This window comes from Balaenoptera physalus (assembly GCF_965194825.1).
Source record: "Balaenoptera physalus genome assembly, chromosome: 14".
In the NCBI taxonomy this organism is placed as follows: Eukaryota; Metazoa; Chordata; class Mammalia; order Artiodactyla; family Balaenopteridae; genus Balaenoptera; species Balaenoptera physalus.
Window position 1 is genome coordinate 34,811,444 of NC_138893.1, and position 21,224 is coordinate 34,832,667.

Here is a 21,224-nt window from a genome sequence, read left to right on the forward strand (position 1 = left end):
TGGCTCAGGCAGGCCAGACAGGGCCCTGGACTACACCGTGCCCTTCTCTTAGGGTGGGAGGCGAGAAGGGGAGACCCCATGGGAGATGCTGGTCCAGTGACCCCTTTGGTCAAGTCTCTGCCACCTGGTTCTTCTTCAGGCGCATCTCATCGGGATACTTCTTCCATCCTGGTGCTGGATCAGCTTTGATCTGGGAAAATAAAATGCCAGGCTGCTGGGTCCCCAGCTGCCACCTTCTGCAGCAAGAGTGAGACTTCACGATCCTGCTGGCTCACGCGCACTTCGTTTCCCGGTAATTAAACAAGTGGAGATCAAAGCCGACAAATCTCCCCCATCTCTCAGCGCAGTAGATGAAAGGTAAATATTTCCAGCAACAGTTTTTTTTTCCTCATTAAAAGTGAGATGTGAAATGTCTTCTCCTTACTTTGAAGAATACTGATAAGTTCAAGGTCACTCCAGATAAGATATTTAGTTTGACTGTCTTTATTATTCCACACCAATTGTTGGTCTGTAAAAAATTGGGTTAACTTGAGGGGATTGCAGAGGCTAAATCATAGCAAATAAGTCAGAAGACAAAGGAAAGTAAAGAATGATACCAAGATGGTAACTGGTCCGCACTGTGGAAACCTACGCCTTGTGTATTATCTTCTCGTTGCCGGGCAGGTGCAAGGGCTTCTGAGGTCAGTATCTAAGATGGGTCCTGGAGTCCTACATATGGAATCTCAGGCAGATGGCCCGATGCTCTCTCGGCTGGGCTCCAGAAGAGACCATTGAGATCTGCTGTTTTCTTTGTAAACGGAAGAACCCGTCCCTAAGGCCATGAATCTGGGGGAGCTGGTCTATCCAACCTGGGTCAACAAATGCCTGCTGGGTGTCATCAGGCTCTTTTCAGGGCAAAGAACAGACCTCCCTTGAACAGGTGGCTACTGTAAAGACACCCCAGGGACTCGGAATCAGAGCAGGAATTCGAGTATGGCTCAAGGAGCCCACAGAGCCTTGGGAAGGAAGAAGACAGCCTCGTTCTGCCCTCCTCTGACTGCCCTCCCTGGCTGTTCCATCCTTGCTGCTTCCTCCGCCTTCCACGTGCTCACCGTCTCCCAGGGCTGCTCTGAGTGCAGGTCTCCCCCACGTCCCCTCTGTCCGTCCCTCACAGCTTACCTCTTCAGTCCCTCGTTCTCCGGTTCCAGACTCCAGAGGGAGAGGGAGAGGGAGATCTGACTGACCTGGGCTGTCGTGTGGAGTGAAGTCACAGGTTTCTGGCCAGGCTGGGGGTGTTCCAGGCCACGCCCCCATCCAGCTAGCTGTAAGGGTGGGGCCTTGTTCCCAGAGTCACACGGTAAAAAAATGCCAGCTGCCCCTCAGCAGCAGATATGGGTGTGAGATTCTCCTCATGAGGGACCCTGGTGGTGTGAGGCTGCGATGGGCATTTTAAGGGGTGTCAGAGCAGGACCAAGAGGCTTGGGTTGGACTCTTGGCTGGCTTTTTTTTTTTTTTTTAATTTATTTATTTTATTTTTGGTTGTGTTGGGTCTTCGTTTCTGTGCGAGGGCTTTCTCTAGTTGCGGCAAGCGGGGGCCACTCTTCATCGCGGTGCGCGGGCCTCTCACTATCGCGGCCTCTCTTGTTGCGGAGCACAGGCTCCAGATGCGCAGGCTCAGTAGTTGTGGCTCATGGGTCCAGTTGCTCCGTGGCATGTGGGATCTTCCCAGACCAGGGCTCGAACCCGTGTCCCCTGCATTAGCAGGCAGATTCTCAACCACTGCGCCACCAGGGAAGCCCTCTTGGCTGGCTTTTTATCAGCTGTTTTGTTGGTCTGTTTTTGAGGTGTAATTCACATACCATAGTATTCACCGTTTTAAAGTGCACAATTCAGTGGTTTTCATTCTATTAACAATGTTTGGCGACCATCACCACTGTCTAATTCCAGAATATTTTCATCGCTCTCTGCACTCAGGGATTTCCCCGGCGGTCCAGTGGTTAAGGTTCCGGGCTTCCAGCTGCCCGGACGAGGGACGGAGCTGGGAGATGGCGTGGGGGGGGCTCGCTGGCTGGCGTTGGCACCCGTCGGATCTGGGGCTTTCCGGGGCCGGCTGAGCCTGAGGAAAGGTGGTGAGGTCTCCGACGGACGACGGACAGGGCGGCTCAGTTCGGAGTCTGGTACCATGAGGTCAGTCATCGCTACTCTCAGCGGCACCATTTTGCCCAAACCGGTGAAATGTCCTTCTCCCTTCTCCGTGTGTTCTCCATCGTGATCCCCTTTCTCTCTGTCGGGACGCTCATTAGCAAGAACTTTGCTGCTCTACTTGAGGAGCATGATATCTTTGTTCCAGAGGATGAGGATGAGGATGACTAACAGGGCATGGAGGAAGTGTAGAAAGGAGAGAGTCCTGACGTAAGAAATGGAGATGCTCGCACCCTCTCCTCCTTCCCTATCAGCACACGGGCCCCGGGAAAGCCCTCAGCCTCCCAACCCTAGTGAAGCCTCCTGCATGGTCTGTGACCGTAGCTCAGATCACCTGGCTCCGGGAGGTTCCTGGAGATGTGCTGCCCACTGAGCATAATCAAATTATGAATAAACATAATAAATATCAAAAAAAAAAAAAAAGGATTCTGTGCTTCCACTGCAGGGGGCGCGGGTTCGAGGAACTAAGATCCCACATGCCATGCAGTGCTGACAAAAAATTAAAAAAAAAAAATTCTGTACTCAAAGCAGTCCCTTCCCGTTTCCCCTCCCCCCAGCCCCAGGCAGCCACTGATCTACTTTCTATCCCTATGGATTTGCCTTTTCTGGACATTTCATATAAATGGAGTCACACAATATGTAGCTTTTTGTGTTTGTCTTCTTTTACTTAGAATGATAATTTCAAGGTTCATGTATATTGTGTAGCACGAATCAGTACTATGCCTGAATAATATTTAATTTACGGATATACCATATTTTATTTTTCCATTCATCAGTTGATGGACATTTGTGTTGTTTCTACTTTTTGTTTATTATGAATAATGCTGCTATGAATATTTGTGTACAGTTTTTAGGTGAACACATATTTTCATTTCTCTTGTGTAGATATCTAGGAGTGGAATTGCTGAGTTATATGACACTTCTTTTCCCTTTTTTTTAAATAAATATAATTAGCATTTTTTAAAAAATATTTTTATTTATTTTATTTATTATTTTTTGGCTGTGTTGGGTCTTCGTTTCTGTGCGAGGGCTTTCTCTAGTTGCGGCGAGTGGGGGCCCCTCTTCATCGCGGTGCGCGGGCCTCTCACTGTCGTGGCCTCTCTCGTTGCGGAGCACAGGCTCCAGATGCGCAGGCTCAGTAGTTGTGGCTCACGGGCCCAGTTGCTCCGTGGCATGTGGGATCTTCCCAGACCAGGGCTCGAACCCATGTACCCTGAATTGGCAGGCAGATTCTCAACCACTGCAACACCAGGGAAGCCCTGACACTTCTATATTTATCTTTTTTTTTTTTTTTTTTTTTACCACACCACTTCCTAACCACTGGACCACCAGGGAATTCCCTCTGTCTTTCTGAGGAACTGCCAGACTGTTTGCCAAAGTGTCTACACCATTTTACATTCCCACCAACAGCGTACGAGAGCTCCAACTTTTCCATATCCCCGCCAATATTTATTATCTGTCTTTCTGAGTATAGCCGTCCTGTGGGTGTGAAGTGGTATTTCACTGTGGTTTTGATTTGCATTTCCCCAGTGGCTAATGATTTGAGTATCTTTTCATGTACTTATTGGCCACTTGATACCTTCTTCGGAGAAATGTCTATTCAAATCTTTGCTCATTAAAAAAATTTGACTTGTCTTTCATTAATTTACTAGCTGTTTGACCTTGGGCTCATTGCTCAATCTCTCTGGGACTAAATTTTCTCACCTTAACAGTGGGGGTACCTACCTCTCAAGGTCGTTGGGGGCATTACATGAAGTCACGCATGTCAGTGCCTTCCTTACACAGTGCCTGATGGATGGAAAAAAACTCAACTTATTATTATTGCGCCACTGTGAAGACTAACTTAATTTCTCAATAGCATAATCTCTCCTCCACAAAGGAAACTGTTTTGCGGGGAGGGAGAAGGGACTTATGGAGAACAATCTGATCAGCAGCCGAGAAGCTGTGTCTGGATGGAGAGCAAGGATTCTCATCTCCACCAAGGGACAAACGTCAGTTACAATAGATGCTTAATGCCTTTTTTGCTCAGTAGGGTTTCAGGCCAGGGCTGAGGACAATAGAAGAATTTGGGAAGTGACAAAAGGAGATAAGCTGGAGGGGAACATATGCAGAGAACAGAGAATTTTTAAAGGTGGTTTTTATGGAGCTTCGCCTTGTGATGTATAAAATGTCTTCCTTGTCTTCCCACCAAAGTGTTAGTAAAATCTACATCTCACTAAGAATTGTAGAGTTGGATTTTTTTGAGAGAATGCTGTGAAATGCTTCTGGTTGGAGGGGGTGGGGAATGAATGGGGTCAGCCACACCTGGAGTTGCACCGTGATTAGTGGAAGATGTGAATCCAGGAAGTGCAGGGGGTCAGGTCGCTTTCCTAGCTGCGCGCTGCAGCTGTGTGACGTGGGGCAGGCTGGCCCCGTCAGCCTCCATGGTTCAGGGTGGGTATATTCAGGGCAGAGATCTCCTAGCCTTATTGGGTGTGGTGCTTCAGAGTCTGGCCCCCAACCGACTGAATGAGCATGGGCGTTTTACTTCTGCTGTGCTGGTGTCACTTCCTCTTGGCTGGTGCATAAACCCACTCCAGGCTGGGTCTGCAGCTGGTGCAGTTCCTTTGACAGTGGCCGTCCCCCGGGGCCACAGAAGGGGATTCTCAGCCTTTCCGATTTCAGTAGGGAGAACTTGTTTTGGCTGGGCACTGCCTGCAAGATTCCTGTGGGCTACAGCAATTGTCTCCCATCAGCGGATGCTGAAGTTAAAACTATCCCCATATCAAGAAAGTACTGCCTTGCTGGGGCATGGGCATTTCATGCCCTCAACATGGGATTCCATGTCAATGCTAGGATCATCCCTCCTGGCATGCGTGATGGCTGGCATGTGTGCAAGTGCCACCTGAAGAACTATTAGAGAACAAGCTCTCTTATAAAAACACCCAAGAGGACAATTTATTTGTCAGTCAACAAACACGGATTAAATAGCACCTGCTGTGTAACGTGCACTGAAGCAGGCATTGTGGAAAAGACAGAGGTGAATGAATGAGATCTGCCATTCCGTCTAGTGGGAGGGATACAGTTAGACCAAGAGGGAAACAACATGCAGAGTTCATGATAGGATGAAATAAATGTCATTGTACAGTTCAAAGTAACCTGCTGTGGGTGGAGAGAGCACTTCACTGTGACTAGAGCACGAGGGAAAATGTGGTAAAGGGTGATGGGGCCTTGGAAGAGGAGGATGCTTCCGGCTGAGGGACTGCCGGTAGCAAAGTGCCGTGGGTAGGTGGTGTGGGGTGTGAGCAGAGAAGGGTGTTTAAGTTCTTGTGGCTGGAGCACAGGAGGTGTGGACAGCTGACCGGGAGAGGAGGCTGAAGAGGTGAGCTGGGGTCAGGTGGCGGGAATCTTTGGTGTCAGGCCAAGAGGTTTAGACTTTATTCTGGAGGCAAAAAGGAGACCAAAGAGGACTTCAAACAGGGGCTGTAGCATGGTCCTGCCTCTTTTTAGGAAGAAAGTGAGACAGAAGGAAGACAGCTAGGAAAGGTGAGAGGCTCAGAAGATTAGTAAGATGAATCAATCATTGTTAATTATATTTAGGAGTGAGAATTCCATTATAGATTTTTTTTAAACAAATAAAGAGTCCTCATCAGATGCATCCTTATCTCAGACCCATATTGAAATATTTACAACGACTCTGTAATTGAACCCTGAATAATGCTGGCCACTGGAAGATCTCAGGGGCTGGGCTTCAGGGGGGTGATGGTGGAGTAGGGATTATTGGGATGGTCCAAGGGAGATGGGAAGCCCTGGTCCAGGATAGGGCCAGGTGAGGATGGAGTGGAGGGTGGATGAAGGAGAGGATGTGAAATAAAGCTGATTAGACCCTGAGTCCCTTTGGGGCAGGGGCCAGGTCTTCTATTTCCTGCACAAGGTCTGGGGCATAAAGAAGGGGCCTGCTCCATCCTCAGAGATCAACCATCCCCATCCCCAAGTCATCATTCTACCAGGTGATCCCTCCCTCTTCTTGTATCCACGGGAAGATAGAGCAGCTGGGCAGTTTGGAAATTCTGTAATCAGCTGGTCAGGACAGCAGGGAAACGTCATGACCGTCAGCTGGCCTTGGTCATGGGCCTGTAATCTGGGCCCACTCTTGAGGCTTCAGCACCTTCGAGACACAGAGCGAGCACCTGCCTTACAGGACAGAGGCACAGGGGCTTTGAATATCCCGAGTTTGAACAAATGGGAAGGGGAGAGGGAGGTCTGTTTTTCCTTCTTCTTCTTCTTTTGAGCCTTTCCTGGAGGTCTATGAGTTTGTTAAGGGCCCTGGTTCTCCTAGACCCACCCATAAAGGTCTGGGGTGGTGGATGACCCAGAACCTGTATTTTTAACAAGTGAGTCCGATGCCTTCCAAAGTTTGAGCACTACTGATATGAGAAAAATTTTCTAAGGAAAAGGAAGGGTCTGTGTATTTAAACCCAAATATACTAGGGTTTAAATGACCTTGAATAGAAGAAGCCATTGGATTCTCTTTTCTTGTGGGAAACTGTCAAGAAATTTGAGTATTTAGAAAAAGTCCTTCCAGGTTTGTACAAGAAACTGTCACCTTTTTGTGAATAATAAGCTGCCTGACTTTCTGTGGACCTTACCAGCCTGTGCATATGGAAGAGCCGTGTTACAAGTAATAATCCCAGCTAACCTGATTCTACCCCAGCTGTAGGCACAGCGTCTCTAGCGTGTCCCATGAGGTAACTTAAACATGCTCAGGGTCAAGTTCTCATCCGCCAGGTGGCGCCACGGGCTTCCCAAGGTTCCGCTAGGCATTGGCCATCTTCCACCAGGCGCCATCTCTTGGATACCCCAGAACTGGCATCATCACCCCCACTGAAGCCTAGGCTCTGAGGTTTTCCAGTAGCCAACACTATTCAGAGTTCAACTGCAGAGTCACGTAAATATTTCAGTATGTGTCTGAGATAAGGATGCATTGGCTATTTCTAAAAAGACATACCCAAATAGAATTACCACCCCTAAAAGAAATTTGTAATGATTTCTTAATATCATCCAACACCAAGTCAGTGTTCAAATTTCCAGTTGTCTCATAGATGTCAAATTTTTTAAACAGTTTGCTTATTTGAATCAGGATCCGCAAAATTTTGTACATCGTGACTGGTTCATTTGTTTCTAAATTTGTCGTTCTTTTATTCTACAGTCTCCCCCTCCATCTGTTTTTTTCCTTCTTGCAATTTAATCATACAAGAAACCAGGCTGTTTGTGGGGCTTCCCCAGTCTGGGTTTTGCTGATTGCGGCCCCTTGGTGTCCTTTAACATGCTCTTCTGCTGTATTTCCTATAAATTGGTAGCTGAATCCAGAAGCTTGATCAGATTCAAGTTCGTTTTTTTTTAGTCATTACTACTTCATAGGTGGTGCTGTGTTCTTCTATCAGAAGGCAGTTAATGTCTGATTCTCTCTCTCTGTCTCTATCTCTATCTCTGTAGCTCTCTCTGTCTCTCTGTGATATTAGCAGCCATTGAGGAGCAATGCTTAGGTCCATTAGTTTATTAGGGACTGCAAAATGGGACATTCTAATTCTATCATTGTTCTTTATTTATTAGCTCAGTTACTTCTATAATGAGAAATGTCCCTCTATCAACTCTCTGCTTCCTCAGTGGCACAGTCCTTTCTGGAAAGATAGGTTAAATGCTTGATTGCTTTAATTTTATCAGTTTTCAAAATAAGGAATGGGTTCTCTAGCATCCTCTAACGGTAACCAGTTAGGTTTAGCGCCATTAATGATCTCATGGATTTAAGTATGTTTGGTGTGTTTCGATCCACGGCAGTTATTACCCTTAGGGATGCTCAGATTTTCTCAACTTGAGCCAGTGGCCCTTGAGTCCTCTGTCATGACCCTTTGATGGCTTAGTCTCATCTTGTATATTTCCTGAGCCAGTCCTGGAACCAATCATTTCTCCAAGTAGCCCTGGTTCCTTCCAGTAGGAAATGGTATTTTAAAAGTGCTATCTGGGTGTGAGGGATGCTTATTTCTCTTGGGTTGGTGATTGTTTCTAGGCCTTTTCAGTGAGTAAATCTCAGAACTAGTTCTTTTCTTTTGTTAAAGTTAAAATGCATCATGAATACTTACTGATACTTCCTATTCAAATTCGACTACAGGATTTTTACCCGATTTCTTCTATCTTACACGTGTCTCCTTTCTTCCATGCCAAGGATACAAGAATGATAGAATTAGAAAATCACAAAATCACTCATTTTCTTCATCCCACATACACACAGGGAAGTCAAGTGACTTACACAGGTCATGTGCGTATTAGGAGGGGGCAGCAGGCATAGGTTCAGTCTGCCTGGCCTCAGAACCTGAGTCTTAATGACACACAGTAAGCTCCCTTTCTCTTACCAACTCTGCTCTCTGTAAAGTTCCGTCATGGATCCATGGGGCCGGCTGAGAGACCAACCAGTGCAAACAACAAATCCCTCACCGAAATCAGAGTCTCCCCTCCAGCGAATCTGTTGACTGGGCCAAGAGCTTCCCCCTAGGCTCCCTTTCCCATGGAATGGGTTCTCTCAAGATGCAGCTTGACCTTGATGCCAGTAAAGCTCTCATGAACACCATGCGGGTTTCCCAGACATGGCCATGCAGTCTCTTCTCACTCAGATGAGAGTTGGACTCCACTTGCTTTTATATGGCCCCCTCCCACTTCTTTTCCCCGTTCAAGGCCAGGTCCACTTCCCCATCCTCAGTGAGTCTCGGGCTGAGAGGTTGCTTGGGTTTGATGTGAGGGCTGAGGCATGGTGTATTGCAGGATATGAGGGTCCTGTCTCCGTGGCATAATGAAAAGAGCTCAGGATTCAGTTTGCTGACTTGATTTCCAGCCCTCACTCTGCCTCGATAACCTCCCTGAGCCTCAGTTTTCTCCACTGTAAGATGGGATTGTCACATGTGCAAGGTGGAGTGATGATAAAGCCTCCTCGCAGGGTGACTGTGAGGATTAAATGGGGGCATGTGTAGGGATAGGGCTGTGACATGAATCTGTTGACTAATTGTTTTCCTAAAGGGCCTCTGTACCCTGGGGTAGAGAAGGGGTGGCTGGGGAAGGGTTTGGGTCCCAAACATCATTTGTTGCTGGTGGCAGATCAGGACCAGAGCATCTGCTGGCCGAGCTGAGAGAGAATTTTATTTTGGCTCTAGCTACCTGGGCAGCCCAGCCGCCTGTGTGGTCCCCGTGCGCAGTGGGTACGCTGAGATAATAGCTCAAGTACTTTGTTAAAAGAGAAAAGCTCTCCACGCTTCCGTTAACTGCCCACGTGGGGCAGTTTCAGCTCACTGCTCCAGGTTCCATTTACAGTCCAATTTCTCAGTTGCGATGGACGGAAATACCTGACTTGCTTCTGCTTCTCCCCACGAACCACACGCATCCACAAACAGCAGAGAGTCATCAGCTCACTCCTCACCCGTCCTTTCTTGTTCAAGTCATTGCCTCCTCCTCATCTTTCTTCCCCTTGTCCTCTTCAAATGATAGAGCCATGAATGCATTTCACTTTGAATTTCAAATGTCCCATGAAGTGCTTTCATCCACACTGGGGACTGATGAGTTAATTTCTTAGCAAATAAGCTGAGCTCCCAGGAGCTGTTATAATTCCCTACCCCCAATGCCAACATCACAAAGAATAGCACAGCAGCACATAAATCTATTACTTGCATATGTTTACTTAATCACATTGGAATTCTCTTTGAACTTGACCCCAGGGGAGAGAGATCCCAGAACTGGCTGGTAGCGAAAATAATCCACTGAAAAAAAAGTTCAGTGTCACACTAGAACTTCAGGGGCTGTTTGTGAAAAGCATGGAACCAGTGTGACTTCTGCACTGTTTGATTCTGACAACAGGCTTACCCAGGGCTGGGTATGCCTCCCCACCATAGGTTGCAAACTGACTGGGAGGATATGATTTTCTTTTAAAATAAATAGGTGCCCTTACCTTGAATTTCCAAATGGTAGGCAATTAATGTGTCTGATCTCTGGAAAGCACAACGGGCAGTGGGGCCCTGGGCTAGACTTGTTAAGGCAAGATGGCAGAGTGGTTAGTACTGACTATGCTTGGGGATCCAAGGGGTGCGTGCAAATCTGGGAATCAAAGAGGTCAGGCTGGGCAGGCCCAAGGACAAGCAAAGAGGAGCACGGGGCAGGGCAAGGGGTGGGGAAGTGAAGTGATGGGTCGGAGACCAAAACTGCCCCCAGGGCCCAGATACCCCAGCTCATTGCTATGGAGGGTTGCTTGCCTATATGTGGATGGATTAGTGCAGGCAAAACTACGGCCAGTGCCGAATCTGACCTGATACCTGTTTTTGTATGGCCTGTGGGCTAAGAATGGTTTTTATATTTTTAAATGGTTGGTATCGATGAAAAAATTAATCGGTAGTCAATCTAAGAAAGAAATGGAAAATTTTATTCGAGCCAACCTGAAGATTATAACCCAGGAGACAGCCTCTCAGAAAGCCCTGAGGACGGCTCTGCCCGGGAGAGGTCAAAGCACAGTTATATAATTTTTTAGACAAATGACATATTGACAGTTTACGCAACCCAGATCTGGAGGTACAAGAAGTAGCGGGTCATTGTGACCCCTTACAAGATTAAGAAGGAAGGTTATCTTCTAAGGAATTATGGGTCATCATGACCCTTTACAAGATTAAGAAGGAGTGTTATCTCCTAAGGAGGTCTGGATAATGCAGGTGCACAGTATACGCTAAAGGGCAGGGAGGAGGCCCAAATGGGCAGAGAAAAATTTTATGGGTTTTTTTTGTCTTTCCATAAAATATGAAGTTTATTTCATCATTGGAAAAAAATCAAAAGGAGAAAAATATTTTGTGATGTAAAATGTATGAAATTCAAATTTCACTGTCTAGCAATAAAGTTTTATTAGAACACAGCTGCACTTGCTCATTTACATAATGTCTAAGGCTGCTTTTGTGCTGCTGTGGCAGGGTCAAGCTGCTGCATCAGAGGCTGTGTGGACCACAGAGCCTGAGATGTACTGTCTTGCCCTTTGCAGGAAAAGTTTGCCCACCTGTGGATTAGTTTAAGATGCACAGATGTGAAGCACAGGTTTGAGACAACTTGGGTTCTGGGTGGAATTAAGACCAAGTGAAATGAGCCATGAACTAGCTGGCCTTAGTGTGGGCCAGTTTCCTAATCTGTGAAATGGGTGTATTAACATTACCGGTCTCATAAGGTAGCTGCCCACTGAGAACCTGCTGACGGACTCCTCATGTGTATTTCAAGATATTTGCGTGGCTGGGAGGGGCCACAGAAATTGGCTGGAGATAATTTGCAGACCTGGGTCATCATCTGAACCGCTTGCTGAGCTCTAAAATCAGGGAGCCCTGGGCCACCATTCCTTGGAGAGACTGATGCAGTAGATCTGGGGTGGGACTGAGAGGCCGTGATGTCACCAAGCTGCCCCGGGTTGGGGAAGCAGTGATCTGGCTATGCACCTCGAGCCACAGGTGAAGACACAGGGGTTTGATCAGTCCTTCTGGGTCCATCTTCAGTGACTCCTCTGCCTGCACCCTTTCTTCCTGAGATCTCATGGCCGCATGTTTCTTCTTTTGTCCCCACACTGAGCTCAGGCTGTCCTGTGGCATCACAGTTTGTGGACGCCATTCTCTGCCCCTTTAGGCTGAGAGCTTGCTAAGGCCAGGCTCGGGGGAACACTTTTGTCTCCCCACTAAAGCCCTAGGCCAAGGCCACTCCTGGTTCCACACCCAGCGAGGAGTGGGCAGCTGTGCCACAGGTGGGAGGTGTGGCTTTGACTTCTACTTGGCTCTTCCCTAGCTGGGGGCACGCGGACCAACCATTTAACAGTGCCTCCCTTTCCCCCCATCCAAGGCCTCAATTTCCTCATCTATGATATGTGGCTGGTCCTTCTCATGGACTGTTGTAAGGCCCAGAGAGACAATAGTCATAAGAGCACTCAGTAAAAGGAGAATACTGTGCAGGTGGAGATGCAGCTCTTAGATGCTCAGTAATTGTGTTCCCGTTTGCCCAGAACCAGGGGATGTGCATTCAGCCCATTCTCTGGACATTGTGTCTTACACTTTCCAAACTACCTCCCAAGGCTGTTGACTTCCCCTGCCAACATGGATGTTGGGTGTAGGGTGACCAGCACTGAAAGTCCTTTGTCCGGGGAAACCCCTCAATTCTAGGCAAACTGGACGCTTGGTCACTCCGGTTGGGCCTGACCTGGGAACTGAACTTTTACTCACTGGCACAAGGTGATCAGCTGAGTGCGAGGGAAGGTCCTGGAAGGATGGTAAATTAGGGGTGTGGGCTTTTGGCATCCTGTCAAGGCCCCTTTCCTCCTGGCCGGGACCCCCAACCCTGCTCCTCGGACCTGTCTCCTTCTGGCCTCTGCTGAGTTGACATGGAGCCCAATCTAAGCCCATATTTAGAACTTGTCCACTTTTCTCCATCTCCCCCTCCTTTCCAAGTCTGAGCCACCATCATTTCTCACCTGGAGGCAGCTTCTGAACTTGTCCACCTGTTTCCACTCTGACCCTCATCAAACGTACCCTCCACAGTCTACACGACCAATACACTGATTGCCTTAAAATGCCAGTATAATCATGTAGTCTATGCCTACGTTTTTTAATCACCCTCAGTCCTCTTAGGATACAGACCAAACTCCTCACCTGACCTGCAGGGCTGGCCCCTGGTCCCTCCTCCTCTCCAGTCTTAGCTCTTGCCCCTCCCCACTGCTCACCTCCTTCCTGCTTTGGGGTCTGATTCTTGGAATGCTCTTTCTCGTGCTTAGCCTGGCCAACTCCACCCCTTTTCAGGCCCCAGCTCCAACATCATTTCCTCACGGAAACTTTCCTTAGCCTCCCTGGTTTTACCTGAACTTCTTCATAGCAGTTAACACATATGTAATTCTGATTTGTGTGTGTGTGTGTAATTACTTGTTGTCTGTCTCCCCACAAGGCTGTAAACTTCATGAGGGTAGAAACCACATTTTCCTTGTTCCCAGCTGCATTCCCAGCAGCTGGCACAGTGCCCAGGATATAATAGCTGCTCAATAAATATTCTTGAACAAATAAATGAATGAAGGGTTGAATGGATTATCAGATGGATAGATGGATGAAGATTGCAGGGGGTGGATGGTGGATAGATTATGATTGGATGGTGGATGGAAAGATAAGTGGAATGAATGGGTAACTGGAAGAATAAGTGGTTAGATAGTGGATGGGTGAGATGGATGGTTGGATGGATGTACAGTGGACAGGGGCCCCTGAGACCCTTGTCCTTGGGTGGCTCCCTGTCTCAGCCTCATTCCATCTGTGCTCTTGTTTTGTTCTCATCAACAATAATAGCTACCAGCATTCCTGGCAAAGGGGACTTAACTTTCCCCATCTCTTTGGGAAGATGTTTGCCTTCAAGGAGGCAGCAGAGTGGTTGGCAGGCCCCAGTGAAAATGAGGTCCAATGCTGTGACATCACTTTCACCAAATCCTACTATCTGTTAGGATCACTTGGATGTCATCTGGGAATATGACCCTCAGTAGCTGCTGAGGTCCTAGGCGCTCCTCCCTGGGGATGGGCCCTCTTTGGTCAGATTCTGCAGTTGTGAGTGGCAGAAGCCAGCTGATGGTGCTGGTGCTTTGGCTCCAAACACCCTGAACCCTACTTATTCCCTAAAACACAGGTCAGCAAACCTTTTCTGTACAGGACCAAATAGTAAATATTTAGGCCTTATAGACCATACGATCTTTGTTGCAACTATTCAACTCTGCTTTGGGAGCATGAAAGTAGGCATAGAGAATATGTAAATAAATAAGCATGGCTGCATTCCAATAAAACTTTACAAAAGCAGGTAGGTTTGGCCCAGAGGATATAGTTTGCTGACTTCTGCCTTAGAGCAGTAGGTCTTAAAGTGTAGTCTTTGGCCCAAAAGCATTAGCATTACCTGGGAACGTGTTAGCAATGCAAGTTCTTGGGCCCTATTCTAGACCTACTGAATCAGAATAAATATTTTCTGTTTGCATCCCCACTTCCTTCTGGGACTCCAATTACATGTATGTTAGGTTGCTGGAAGTTGTTCCAGAGCTCACTGATACTCCTTTAATTTTTTTTAAGATCTTTTTTCTCCTCTCTGTTTCGTTTTAGATAAGTTCTATTACTGTCTTCAAGTTCACTAATCTTTTCTTTCGTAATGTCTAATCTTCCACTAATCCCATCCAATATTGCTTTTTATCTGAGACACTGTAGTATTGAGATGAAGTTTGATTTTGGTCTTTTAAAAATATTCTCCATGGTTAGGGACTTCCGTGGTGGTCCAGTGGTAAAGAATCCGCCTTACAATGCAGGGGATGTGGGTTTGATCCCTGGTCAGGGAACTAAGATCCCACATGCCGCGGGGCAACTAAGCCCGCATGCCACAACTACTGAGCTTGTGAGCCTCAACTAGAGCCCGGGTGCCGCAAACTACAGAGCCCATGTGCCCTGGAGCCTGCGTGCCACAGCTAGAGAAGAGAAAACCCATATGCCACAACTAGAGAGAAGCCCGCGCACAGCAAAGAAAGATCCCACGTGCCTCAGCGAAGATCCTGTGTGCTGCAAATAAGACCCTACGCAGCCAAATATAAATAAAATAAATAAATAATAAATCTTAAAAAAAATAAAACTATTCTCCATGGTTTTATGTAGCTTTTCAACATATAGAATACAATTATAATAATTGTTTTCATGTCTTTGTGTGCTAACTCTGACATCTGTGTCAATTCTGGGTTGATTTCAGTGGATTGCTTTTTGTTCCTCACTATAGTCATGTTTTTCTGCTTCATTGCATGTCTAGTAATCTTTGACTGGATGTCAGATATTGTGATTTTACCTTGTTGGGTGCTGGATATTTTTAAATTCTTGAGCTTTTTTCTGGGATGCAGTTAAATCATCTTTTGACTCTTTTGAGTGTTGCTTTAAGATTGGGTAGGCAGGACCAGAGCAGTGCTGTCTGGGGTTAATTATTCTCCACTACTGAGGCAAGACCTTTCTGAATACTCAATGTCCATGTTTTCCAGTCTGGCTGGTGGGAATAGGCACTGTTCCTGGCCCTCCTTTTGGAAGGTTCTTTCCATGACAGTGGGTAGTTTCCTCACATGCATGAGCTGATCAGTCTCGGCAAATACTCAAAGGCAATCCTTTGCAGGTCTCTGGAGATCTCTCTGTACAGCTCTCTTCTCTCCAGGACTCTGTCCTTCGACCTCTAGCTGCATGGGTCTCCCCCAACTCTCAGCTCCATCTCTTCAACTCAAAGAGTCCACTGGGCTCCTCCTGGGTTTCCCTTTTCTGCACCGCCCCGGGAAAATTTCTGAAGGCAGCAAGCTGGGCGATCATAGGTCTTATCTTGTTTATTTCCTGAGTCTCAGGGTCACTGTCCCTCATTACCTGATGCCCAGTGGTATTACAAATCCTTACTCCATCTTGGTTAAATGCACTTCTGTAAGCAGATGTATTGATCTCTGATATTCTGATGGCTCAAAAACAGCAATTCAGACTTCATAAATGTTAGGACATTTGATTCCTCAGAAACTCCAGTGAAGTACTGTAGTTATTTTCATTTTGTAGCTGAGGAAACCGAGGCTCAGACAGGTGAAGTGACCATTTGCCTGACGCCCAAGCTCTCATATTTTCATTGCTTGATGCTGCTCCCCTTCCGCATCTGCCAGCCCCTGCTGGGATATCTTCTCTTTGAACCAAAGCACACCCTGGGAGTGCAGTAGACGGGGTTGTGCAGTAGACGGGGAGTGCAGTAGACGGGGAGTGCAGTAGACGGGGTTGTGCAGTAGACGGGGTTGTGCAGTAGACGGGGTGTGCAGTAGACGGGGTTGTGCAGTAGACGGGGAGTGCAGTAGACGGGGTTGTGCAGTAGACGGGGTTGTGCAGTAGACGGGGTTTGCAGTAGACGGGGTTGTGCAGTAGACGGGGAGTGCAGTAGACGGGGTTGTGCAGTAGACGGGGTTGTGCAGTAGACGGGGTTGTGCAGTAGACGGGGTGTGCAGTAGACGGGGTTGTGCAGTAGACGGGGAGTGCAGTAGACGGGATTGTGCAGTAGACGGGGTTGTGCAGTAGACGGGGTTGTGCAGTAGACGGGGTGTGCAGTAGACGGGATTGTGCAGTAGACGGGGTTGTGCAGTAGACGGGGTTGTGCAGTAGACGGGGAGTGCAGTAGACGGGGTTGTGCAGTAGACGGGGTTGTGCAGTAGACGGGGTTGTGCAGTAGACGGGGTTGTGCAGTAGACGGGGTGTGCAGTAGACAGGGTTGTGCAGTAGACGGGGAGTGCAGTAGACGGGATTGTGCAGTAGACGGGGTTGTGCAGTAGACGGGGTGTGCAGTAGACGGGGTTGTGCAGTAGACGGGATTGTGCAGTAGACGGGGTTGTGCAGTAGACGGGGAGTGCAGTAGACGGGGTTGTGCAGTAGACGGGGAGTGCAGTAGACGGGGTTGTGCAGTAGACGGGGAGTGCAGTAGACGGGGTTGTGCAGTAGACGGGGTGTGCAGTAGACGGGGTTGTGCAGTAGACGGGGAGTGCAGTAGACGGGGTTGTGCAGTAGACGGGGAGTGCAGTAGACGGGGTTGTGCAGTAGACGGGGTTGTGCAGTAGACGGGGTTGTGCAGTAGACGGGGTGTGCAGTAGACGGGGTTGTGCAGTAGACGGGGAGTGCAGTAGACGGGGTTGTGCAGTAGACGGGGTTGTGCAGTAGACGGGGTTTGCAGTAGACGGGGTTGTGCAGTAGACGGGGAGTGCAGTAGACGGGGTTGTGCAGTAGACGGGGTTGTGCAGTAGACGGGGTTGTGCAGTAGACGGGGTGTGCAGTAGACGGGGTTGTGCAGTAGACGGGGAGTGCAGTAGACGGGATTGTGCAGTAGACGGGGTTGTGCAGTAGACGGGGTTGTGCAGTAGACGGGGTGTGCAGTAGACGGGATTGTGCAGTAGACGGGGTTGTGCAGTAGACGGGGAGTGCAGTAGACGGGGTTGTGCAGTAGACAGGGTTGTGCAGTAGACGGGGTTGTGCAGTAGACGGGGTTGTGCAGTAGACGGGGTGTGCAGTAGACGGGGTTGTGCAGTAGACGGGGAGTGCAGTAGACGGGGTTGTGCAGTAGACGGGGTTGTGCAGTAGACGGGGTGTGCAGTAGACGGGGTTGTGCAGTAGACGGGATTGTGCAGTAGACGGGGTTGTGCAGTAGACGGGGAGTGCAGTAGACGGGGTTGTGCAGTAGACGGGGAGTGCAGTAGACGGGGTTGTGCAGTAGACGGGGAGTGCAGTAGACGGGGTTGTGCAGTAGACGGGGTGTGCAGTAGACGGGGTTGTGCAGTAGACGGGGAGTGCAGTAGACGGGGTTGTGCAGTAGACGGGGAGTGCAGTAGACGGGGTTGTGCAGTAGACGGGGTTGTGCAGTAGACGGGGTTGTGCAGTAGACGGGGTGTGCAGTAGACGGGGTTGTGCAGTAGACGGGGAGTGCAGTAGACGGGGTTGTGCAGTAGACGGGGTTGTGCAGTAGACGGGGTTTGCAGTAGACGGGGTTGTGCAGTAGACGGGGAGTGCAGTAGACGGGGTTGTGCAGTAGACGGGGTTGTGCAGTAGACGGGGTTGTGCAGTAGACGGGGTGTGCAGTAGACGGGGAGTGCAGTAGACGGGATTGTGCAGTAGACGGGGTTGTGCAGTAGACGGGGTTGTGCAGTAGACGGGGTGTGCAGTAGACGGGATTGTGCAGTAGACGGGGTTGTGCAGTAGACGGGGTTGTGCAGTAGACGGGGAGTGCAGTAGACGGGGTTGTGCAGTAGACAGGGTTGTGCAGTAGACGGGGTTGTGCAGTAGACGGGGTTGTGCAGTAGACGGGGTGTGCAGTAGACAGGGTTGTGCAGTAGACGGGGAGTGCAGTAGACGGGATTGTGCAGTAGACGGGGTTGTGCAGTAGACGGGGTGTGCAGTAGACGGGGTTGTGCAGTAGACGGGATTGTGCAGTAGACGGGGTTGTGCAGTAGACGGGGTTGTGCAGTAGACGGGGAGTGCAGTAGACGGGGTTGTGCAGTAGACGGGGAGTGCAGTAGACGGGGTTGTGCAGTAGACGGGGTGTGCAGTAGACGGGGTTGTGCAGTAGACGGGGAGTGCAGTAGACGGGGTTGTGCAGTAGACGGGGAGTGCAGTAGACGGGGTTGTGCAGTAGACGGGGTTGTGCAGTAGACGGGGTTGTGCAGTAGACGGGGTGTGCAGTAGACGGGGTTGTGCAGTAGACGGGGAGTGCAGTAGACGGGGTTGTGCAGTAGACGGGGAGTGCAGTGGACGGGGAGTGCAGTGGACGGGGAGTGCAGTAGACGGGGTTGTGCAGTAGACGGGGTGTGCAGTAAACGGGGTTGTGCAGTAGACGGGGAGTGCAGTAGACGGGGAGTGCAGTAGACGGGGTTGTGCAGTAGACGGGGAGTGCAGTAGACGGGATTGTGCAGTAGACGGGGTTGTGCAGTAGACGGGGAGTGCAGTAGACGGGGTTGTGCAGTAGACGGGGAGTGCAGTAGACGGGGTTGTGCAGTAGGCGGGGAGTGCAGTAGACGGGGTTGTGCAGTAGACGGGGTTGTGCAGTAGACGGGGTGTGCAGTAGACGGGGAGTGCAGTAGACGGGATTGTGCAGTAGACGGGGTTGTGCAGTAGACGGGGAGTGCAGTAGACGGGATTGTGCAGTAGACGGGGTTGTGCAGTAGACGGGGAGTGCAGTAGACGGGGAGTGCAGTAGACGGGGTTGTGCAGTAGACGGGGTGTGCAGTAGACGGGGTTGTGCAGTAGACGGGGTGTGCAGTAGACGGGGTGTGCAGTAGACGGGGTTGTGCAGTAGACGGGGAGTGCAGTAGACGGGATTGTGCAGTAGACGGGGTTGTGCAGTAGACGGGGTTGTGCAGTAGACGGGGAGTGCAGTAGACGGGGTTGTGCAGTAGACGGGGTTGTGCAGTAGACGGGGTTGTGCAGTAGACGGGGAGTGCAGTAGACGGGATTGTGCAGTAGACGGGGTTGTGCAGTAGACGGGGTTGTGCAGTAGACGGGGAGTGCAGTAGACGGGGTTGTGCAGTAGACGGGGAGTGCAGTAGACGGGGAGTGCAGTAGACGGGGTTGTGCAGTAGACGGGGTGTGCAGTAGACGGGGTTGTGCAGTAGACGGGGAGTGCAGTAGACGGGGTTGTGCAGTAGACGGGGTTGTGCAGTAGACGGGGTGTGCAGTATACGGGGTTGTGCAGTAGACAGGGTGTGCAGTAGACAGGGAGTGCAGTAGACGGGGTTGTGCAGTAGACGGGGTTGGATCCTCCCAATACTCAAAGTGTGGGCTGGCAGCCAGCATCATCTGCATCCCCAGGAACTTGTTAGAGAGCAGAGGCTTGGCTCCTCCCAGGCCTGCTGAATGAGAACCTGCACGTTAGCAAGATCTTAGGTGACTTTTTGCAGGCATTACAGTTTGAGACACATTCAGTCAGAAACTATTTCTTGTTCCTTATCTCCTGAGCCCAGTGCTGGCTCCCTGGGAGCAGAGAACTGAGCTGAACTGGGAGGAGGCACAGCCAGAAGCTGGGTCTCACACCCAGGGTGAGCCTGTAGGTCCCCACCTCTCTTCTAATGGCAGTTTGTGTGCCTGGCCCAGTACATACTGGACAAGGCTGCCGGAGAAGCTGGTTGGACATGGCCTCTGCCCTCTGGGAGTTTGTCTAGAACATAGTTTTCCAGGAAGTTGTGACTCACCTGCCTTCATCCACCTGCCAGGTGCTAGCCTGGCTGGAGGCCAGTGGGCTGAGCTCTGGGAGAAGCGGCCAGGAAGGCCTCCAGGGGAGGGGAGCGGAGAGAAAGTGGATGGTGGTGGGGAGCAGCTGCTGGCTGTGGTGCCTTCCCTGCAGGCCTGGCCCGGGCTGCCTGGGGGCCACTGCAGCGTTGCCTGCCCCACTCCCTTGCCCCCCGCCTCGCCACGCCAGAGGCAGGTCATAAAACAGCTGGACAGGTCCCTCTGCACTTACCTTCTGAGGCTTTGTCTCTGCATTTTGAGAATCTTTCTGAAAATGCCTCTGGATTCCTTCTCAGGACAGGACAGAACTGATGGTTCTACTGGACCAAAACCACCGAGGAGGAGAAGGCAGGGCTGTTAAAGGACTGTTTATTTCTTATTTATTTCCTCTGAGACCCTTACCCCTTACCTTGCAATTCACATAAACTGCCCCCAGCAGGAGGGTGGTACCTGAAGGTCCAAAAAGCTGGGAGAGACTTAACAGAGTTCTAGATCAGCCTCCTCTTCCCAGGTAAGCATGCTTGTTCTCTAAAGAGGGGGTTCCAGGCACTGGTAGAATTTTTCTCCTAACCAGATACCCTGCAACCCCTCTCTAGGCATGGGGTTCCCAGACTTCTCTAACCAGTACCCACACCTGCACAGTATTTACGAACCATACTGCAGCCAGGTGCCAGGGAAAAATGAACCAGCACAGCTGTGAAGTCAGAGAGCCCTGGCTTTGGATCTGGCACACACTGTGACAAGCTGTGTGGCTTTTGGCAAGCTTAGAAGCTTTGAGCCTCAAATTCTTCATCTAGACCATGGAGTGACAATCAGAGCCACCTGAAAGAGTTTCAGTAAAGTGAGTTAATGTATGGACCGGGCGTGATGGTTCATTTTACGTGTCAACTTGACTGGGTCATAGGGTGCCCAGATTGTTTGGCTAAACATTTCTGGGTGTGTCTGTGAGGGTGTTTCCAGATGAGATTAGCATTTGAATTGGTAGACTCAAATAGCTAAATAATCCAGGCTATAATAGCACCTGATTGAACTGTGAATTTATGCCTCATTTCTCTGGGGTTTTGCTCCAAATCCCTGCTTTTGTTGTCCAAATGCACCTCACTGTTAAGACAGCTCTGCATCTTATGACAGTAACTGAAGCCACTTAGAAATAACTCCACTGTGATATTCAGCAAATTATTTTTTATCTGATGGGTAAACTCACCTTAGTGCAGCTTTCATGTCAAAGAGAAGGGAACAGAGTGA

At 49.5% G+C, this 21,224-nt stretch overlaps 1 pseudogene across 1 annotated transcript; it reads left to right on the top strand.

The window, feature by feature from the left end:
* The first annotated feature begins 972 nt into the window (after positions 1-972).
* On the top strand, positions 973-12,812 carry LOC309642888 (annotated as a pseudogene). The gene is made up of 2 exons: positions 973-1,118; positions 1,861-12,812. The product of its transcript is annotated as an uncharacterized misc_RNA (transcript).
* The last annotated feature ends 8,412 nt before the right edge of the window (positions 12,813-21,224 follow it).